This window comes from Eupeodes corollae, chromosome 1 (genome assembly GCF_945859685.1).
Source record: "Eupeodes corollae chromosome 1, idEupCoro1.1, whole genome shotgun sequence".
In the NCBI taxonomy this organism is placed as follows: Eukaryota; Metazoa; Arthropoda; class Insecta; order Diptera; family Syrphidae; genus Eupeodes; species Eupeodes corollae.
In genome coordinates this window covers 174,048,954-174,056,187 of record NC_079147.1, presented here as the reverse complement: position 1 = coordinate 174,056,187, position 7,234 = coordinate 174,048,954, and the positions used below count along the sequence as shown (strand labels likewise).

General features: G+C 34.8%; 1 long non-coding RNA gene across 1 annotated transcript; it reads right to left on the bottom strand.

The window, feature by feature from the left end:
- Nucleotides 1-3,910: 3,910 nt before the first annotated feature.
- LOC129954143 (uncharacterized) lies at nucleotides 3,911-4,462 on the bottom strand. The gene is made up of 2 exons (XR_008782642.1): nucleotides 4,339-4,462; nucleotides 3,911-4,278 (listed from the first exon to the last, which is right to left on the bottom strand). It is a non-coding gene; the product is annotated as an uncharacterized LOC129954143 (long non-coding RNA).
- Between the last annotated feature and the right edge of the window lie 2,772 nt (nucleotides 4,463-7,234).

Genomic DNA, 7,234 nt, shown 5'->3' with positions numbered 1-7,234 from the left:
GTAAATGATCTTATGATGGTAATATCACCAATCAATCTAAATGCTCTACGTTCAATACTATCCAAGAGGCTTAAGTAAGTTGCAGGAGCACCAGCCCAGATATGGGAGTTATACTCAAGCTTTGGACGTATATAAGACTTGTAAATAACAGCCAGATCAGAGGGGGAGAAAAACTTCTTGCATCGCCTTAGAAAACCCAAACATCTTGCGGCATTTTTGGCGACATCGCGTATGTGATCGTTCCACAAAAGGTGGTTGGTGATACACATACCAAGAATATCCAGATGTTCAGTTTCCTCGATGCAAGTGCCATTTATGGATAATGGCAGCGGGGGTATATTTCGCTTTAACGATACAAGACAGCATTGCGTTTTCGAAGCATTAAATTCCACGCGGTTTCTTATTCCCCATTGTACAATGCTGTTTAGGTCGGAATTTAATGAGCTTATCATATTTTGTCGTTGCAGTTCCACATCCGAAGAAGAGGGGTGTGAATCTGAAAACGAATATGAAAAGCTAAGAGTACTATCGTCAGCGAAACAATGTATTGGATTAGATGTTGCAGACAGGAGATCATTAATAAAAATGAGAAAGAGTGTTGGAGATAGAACAGAGCCCTGGGGCACACCAGCATTTATATTATGGGTTTCAGACTTGAATCCATCCAATACAACTTGTATTGAACGATTCGAAAGGTAATTACTAATCCAATGAAGGAGGGATTCATGCAAACCGAAAGCACGCATTTTCGATAAGAGAGCCTGATGCCAAACCCTATCAAATGCTTTTGAAATATCAAGTGCAATAATCTTACTTTCTCCAAAGCTATGTAAAGATTTGTTCCACTGTTCGGTGAGATGAACCATGAGATCACCAGTGGACCTATTGCTACGAAAGCCATACTGTCGGTCATTTAGAAGCTTCCGTTCTTCAAGATATTTCTTGAGCTGATAATTAATCAGCGTTTCCATGACCTTGGAAAGAAGGGACGTAAGTGCAATCGGTCGATAATTAGACGGTGAGGAAGATTCGCCTTTTTTGGGAATAGGCTGGACAAATGCGGTTTTCCATCCGCTCGGAACGAGACCTGAGGAGTAGGACAGATGAAAAAGCTTACGCAGTGGTTTTGCCAGCGATGAAGAACACCTCTTCAGAACAATAGCGGGAATACCATCCGGACCAGCAGATTTGTGTATGTTAAGATCTTTTAGGACCCTCGCTACGGTACGAGTGCGAAAAAAGATTTGCCCCATAGAATCATTAACTCGCTCAAGTACAGGCGGAGTCATAACACTCACTGGCAGATTTGAATTGGCGGCGAACTGCCTAGCAAAGAGATTTGTTTTCTCTAAGGAGCTAACAAATGGAGTGTCATTCACAACGAGCGTAGGAACCGAGGAAGAGGAAGAATTCCTCATATTTTTTACAAATGACCAAAAATTTTTACTGCCTTTGGGACATTGCAGTATTTTTTGCCGTAATTTTTGGTCATGTAAAAATTTGGTCCGTCGAATATGGGCGTTGCAGGCCTTCCTGGCTTGCTTGAACTTATTCCGGTTTTCCTCAGTTGGATTGGCTTTAAAACAACGGAAACTTACCTTCTTAACCCTAATAACCTCTTTACAGCTCGCATCGAACCATGCGTTTTCCTTAGGTCTGATGCTTTTAACCCTATTCGGGATAAAAGTTCTCATTCCTAGGAGAATCAAACTTGTGATCATATCAGCGCTGGCGTCAACGTCACTATCGAGGAAGCATAGTGACCAGTTAAAGATCCTAAAGTAATTATTGAGACCGTCCCAGTTGGCTTTCTCGTATTGCCAAACGGTTCTCTTAGGAGCTCTTTCTTTAACTGGAGAGTTTTTACACGAGAAATTTGCTGATATGACACAATGGTCAGATGTGCCTAGAGGAGATAGGACACTAATAGTGTACTTACCAGGGTCAGAGGTAAGAAACAAGTCAAGAGTGTTTTCTGCTCGACCTACCACGTCCGATATTCGAGTGGGCTCGTTGACCAGCTGAGTTAGGTGGTTTAACTCAGCGAAGATCTCAGCACACACTCCTTCTGGTGTTGACTGGCCCGAATGTTGAAGCCATGAAGAATTGTGTACATTGAAATCGCCCGTAACAACGATTTCAGTGCGAGGATAGGACGAAACAATTCTTTGGATGGAATCAGACAAAGCATCAAATTCACGAGAAGTTGATACTCTGTCTAGATTTGCATTTAGGTTAGATTAAAATAAGTGTTTTGCGATATTTATGATCAATTGCATAATTAGCAAACACTTTTGAACTTTTTCCTCTGATAGTTAACCCATTAGCGCTCAGTCAAAAGCTCACAAAACACAATAACTCATCAAAATCATATCGATGTATTGACAGAACATATTTTCTGAATGTAAGATTCATACATTTTTATTTTGAATAACCAAATATTTCATTTATGTAAATATTTTAATGCGATTCAACTCTTTTCATGATACAAAATTACAACTAAAATAAACTACGACTTTTTGATGGTTTCTTTAAGTTTTATTCAGATCCAAAAAAGAATTATTTTGTAGGTATATAATATGTATGTGCCTGATATCACCTTTATTTCTACATTTAAAAATGGAACAAATAGGTAATCTCATATTAATTAAAACGAAGTCTGCAGATTGAACTTAACTTAATTATGCTATATTGAATAAAAAAAACAGGCCATTAAGAAATTAGATTTTCCCAAGCAAAACAATTAAATCAATCTGGCTATCAAACAACTTATTGCTTACGCACAAGACACACTATTTAATTATTCTTACACTAACACTTACAAAACACTTAAAACTTTAAACTAAAAGTTTATTCAGATCTGCAGTCACCTACAAAACTCAAAAAACTAATTTAACTTATCATCAACTGTTTAAATAAAAAAAAAAATTGAATTAAGAAAAACTCTTTAGGGCTGAAGACTTGCTAAAACAAAACCAATGACATCCATTATGCGCAAGCTATGTAGGTAGATGTACCCAAGTATGACTCGAATATGCATCATCTTCTTTTTCTTCGCTTCGCATCTCCATGAGTATATTTAGGTACAAATATAAGCGACATTAAATTGCATTGCTCCAAACGCGAACCCATATTATATAAATACATAACTGATGCACAAACTAAAGCATTAGCACACAAAAGTGCGAGGTTTGGCTAATTAAAAAACTTTCGCGCCACTTATCGTCGTCATCCAAACACTTTTACAAACAACACTCGAAAACAAAAATACGAGTCACCCTTCCGTTCCGCAGCAACTGTAACTGCACTATGAATGGAAGGGGAAAGAGGGGAGCTCTATGGTTGCGGGGCAAAGGCCAACACAGCTAGAGTTGTCGTATAGTTACTAGACTCGAACCCATAGTATCGCTATGGATATATAATCTTGAAAAAAAAGCAAAGCAGATAATCAAAACCAGAAAAACCAACCCTTACATAACCACAAAACCGCTATGCGCGATCCTTATTAAAATTAATTTGCGAGGACGATGACAATTTTACGCTCCTTCCCCGGACTGCTTACGTCCCCAACCCTTTAATTTACTTCCATCCGGCAATGGGGTTTTATACAGCAGCTCCAGCCATCTAGCTAGTAGCTCAACTCTAACCCTCTAACGCCACTCGACTCTTTAGTAGGGTGGAAGAAATACCCTCTTCTCATTCCCATTCTCTTCCTGCACTCCATCATGAATTTCAGGACTTCCGGTGAAGTACCAGTTTTTTATCTTGGAAACTCGACTTTCCCAGTTATGTATTTTTAGTGGATGAGGTGCATGGTCGCTTTGCTTTGAATTTCCTCGTAGAATTCTCATCAACTGCTTTCCATTAACACAACCCCTCCCACCTCCCCTTGCAACATGAGAGCAACTGATTTTTTATTATTGGGGTAAACCGTTCGTTTATTTGTACAATACAAACAATGTCCGCTTAGTTTTAGTGGGGGTTTGAGCGTTTTGGGGGTCAAAAGACAAGACAGGACATTATTATAACATTATGATAACACTGGCGGTAAAGTGTAAAAGTAATTAAGTGTGTGTTTTAACTCGATGTGCACTGCCATTTCAAAACCACCATCGCTTTTAAACAAATACAGCAATTAAAACCTCTCAAGGGGTTTATGTAAGGGTGCTGGTGACTCTTAAAGTCCACAACGTGAATACATAGGTATTCCGATTCCAGAGTATAAAGGTGCTTACCGCACGCAAAGAATATATACAGGATACCCACGAGGGTTGTGCACTGGAATGAAAGCATAACAAAAGTGATTCTTAATAACATCAAGCAAAGCCAAATAATTACCAAGCTCATAATTAGAGGTGGATTATTTTACTGAGCTATGTAATGGCACTAAAAGTTACATGTTTATGCTCCCGCGTACGCCTCCGGAATCAAAAATATAAAATATCGCCGAACCTCTTTCTTGGAGTTTAGAATACACACTGAAAATTTGTGCAGACGCAGCCCATGTTAAACGTATTGAGAAAGAAATTGGTTTAAAGGAGTGCAGGGATTTGAAAGCATACGAAACGAAGTCAGCTGGTTTTTAGTACAGACACAATTTCCCCTTTAACTGATTCGTATTTTGGTGTAGGTGAAGGATATGTCAAGAGATTCGAATTCAAAGAGAGTGAAATGTGTATAGTTGTTAGTCTCTTAACTTAACAGTCCAACCAAGCAGAAATGTATAGGAGAATAAGAATTGCAGCTGCGTCATTGACATATCTAGAAAAATGTATAGAAATACGAAAAGAACTGTCGTAAATTTTGAAACCAATAGCTTCACTTAAACTGGACTTAAAGTTAACGAATGGATGTGGATGTGGTTTTTCAGAATTTTAAATAAAGTTCAAAAGAGATAAGTGAAGAAGTTTTTAGATGACTTTCTTCTATGGATGTGAAAAAAGGGTGGACCAAATACTTCACAAACAAATTTAAAAAATTAAAAATTGTGATGAATAGACATTTAAAAAAAAATCAATTAAGCTGGGAATAAATACGTTTCTTTTCAACAAAATTATTGAATTTAATATTTTATAAAGTAATATTTTATTAAAGCGAAAGGCCAAATTTATTTTTTATTTGTTATATTTAATTTACTTTCTTAGTTGTTAGTCACAAAATATAACTTCCCATCCCGTCTGTCGATTTGTCTTGCTTAAAAGTTTGTAAGTTTTCGTGTTGGGTTAAAAAAGTTGTTAGTTGAATTATTCTTACAAATTTTTAAAATACCAACAATATTTTTCATATAAAGAAATAGTTTTGTTTGAAAATCTAGTTTTGTTTAAAAAGATTTTTAGTTATTATTTAGAGAGATATCAAGAACCGAACATCAATTCTTATAAAATTTGCGTACTATTTTTTGTAGATTTTTTATATGAAAAAACAAACTGTTGGATTTTTATAAAAAAAAAAGTTTGGAAACAATATTTTTAATTTTTGAAAAGCTATTTGGTTATAAACCTTTGTTACATTTTCTTTTAAGTTTTCATTGTTTATATAAAAACTGTCAATTTGATTTTTTCTTAAATTTGTACCGTTATTTTTCGTTGCACAAAATTGTTTTAGAGATAAAATAATTTTGTATCCGTAAAATTTTCGAGTTGAAACATTTTTTTTCCATTTTTTTTTTCAATTATAAAAAACCGTTAATTAAATTTTTTTACAAAAAAAATATGCTTGTTTTGTTACAATATATCATATGAAATTTATTTTAAGTCTATAGCGTTTTTGGTTCGTAAGGTATTTAGGGTTAACCAAAATTTTAGCCTTTTTGAAACTGCTATGGTAAAAAACCACTCACGCAATTTTCTTGAGAGCCCTTTTTTCAATTTTTCTGCATTATTATCTGTATAACCAAATTCATTCGGATTCGATATCTCTTCTGGTTCTTGAGCTATGGGCGACGAAAAACGTTGCAAACGTACGGACGTATGGACGTAGAACACACGCACACACAGAAATCTTTCTACAAATTTTTCATTTCGACTCTAGGGACCTTGAAACGTCGAGAAATTTTAAAATTTCCAATTTCACAAATCGAACCCATTACGTTATCTTTCCTTGGGAAGGTAAAAATAAAATTAACAAGACACCCCACTACAAAACAAAAAATAATAATACAAAATGAATATTCTGACCATACTCTAACCATCTGACGCAAAAACAATATCACCTTGCTCTTAATTGTTATCATTTAAAAGCCATAATTTTAAATAAATAACTACTACTGCACTTAATTCTGAAACACCCGTAAGTTTTAAATTGAATCATATTTTATGTAAAAGAAAACAAGCACAACGAGTAATATGCTGAAATGTAAGTGTTTATTATTCAACTGCAACGCAAGCTTTTACAAACATTTAATATAAAGTTAGTAAGCTAATTCACTTTCACATCATTTTTATTTAGTTTAAAGTTGAAATACATATTTACATTCTGCTCAATGGCGAATCCAGGGGGGGTCATAGGGGTCATGACTCCCCCCTGTGAGATAATTTGTTTGCTTTTTCGCAGGAATTCCCTTCAATTCAAAACCAATCGTATTGCGTAAATGGATATGACTTCCATTATATTTTGAATTATTTATTTTTTGTAAGTATATGAAAACAACATTTATATTTTACTTCCTTAAACTTTGTTGCTAAAAGTACTACTTTGGACTGAAGATTGGACCAAGAACTTAATATGAATCGGATATTCAGCCTTATTCCAAAAATACATCACATATTCATCAACTTTTGAGCAAGTGACGATCAAGGGGGGGGCACCAGAGCCAAAAAGTTTATAACAGTTAAGTTTTATAAGATTGCATTTAAAGATTTATTAGTAATTTAACGACATTCATCAAAAAGTGGATTTTCGCTCAATTTAGAATTTGAAAAACTTAAGTCATGCTTTAAATTATTTTCATAAAAATTGTTCTTAAGAAAAAGAGCAAATATTCAGGTTCTTAAGAATAAACCTTGAATAAGAGATCATGAATTTTATATTAAGTTGCCTTTGAATTCCTTAAACTCGCCTTCAATTTTATTATTACATTTTTTTAAAACACTTAAATAGTGATTATTGAAGTGATTTTAACTGCGACATATAGGAACTATATAACAAGTTTTGCATAAGTAAACAATTTCAAAATAGAGTTTTTAATCAAATATGACATTACGACGGTAGAGAAGTCGAAAAAAAAATGGGTACC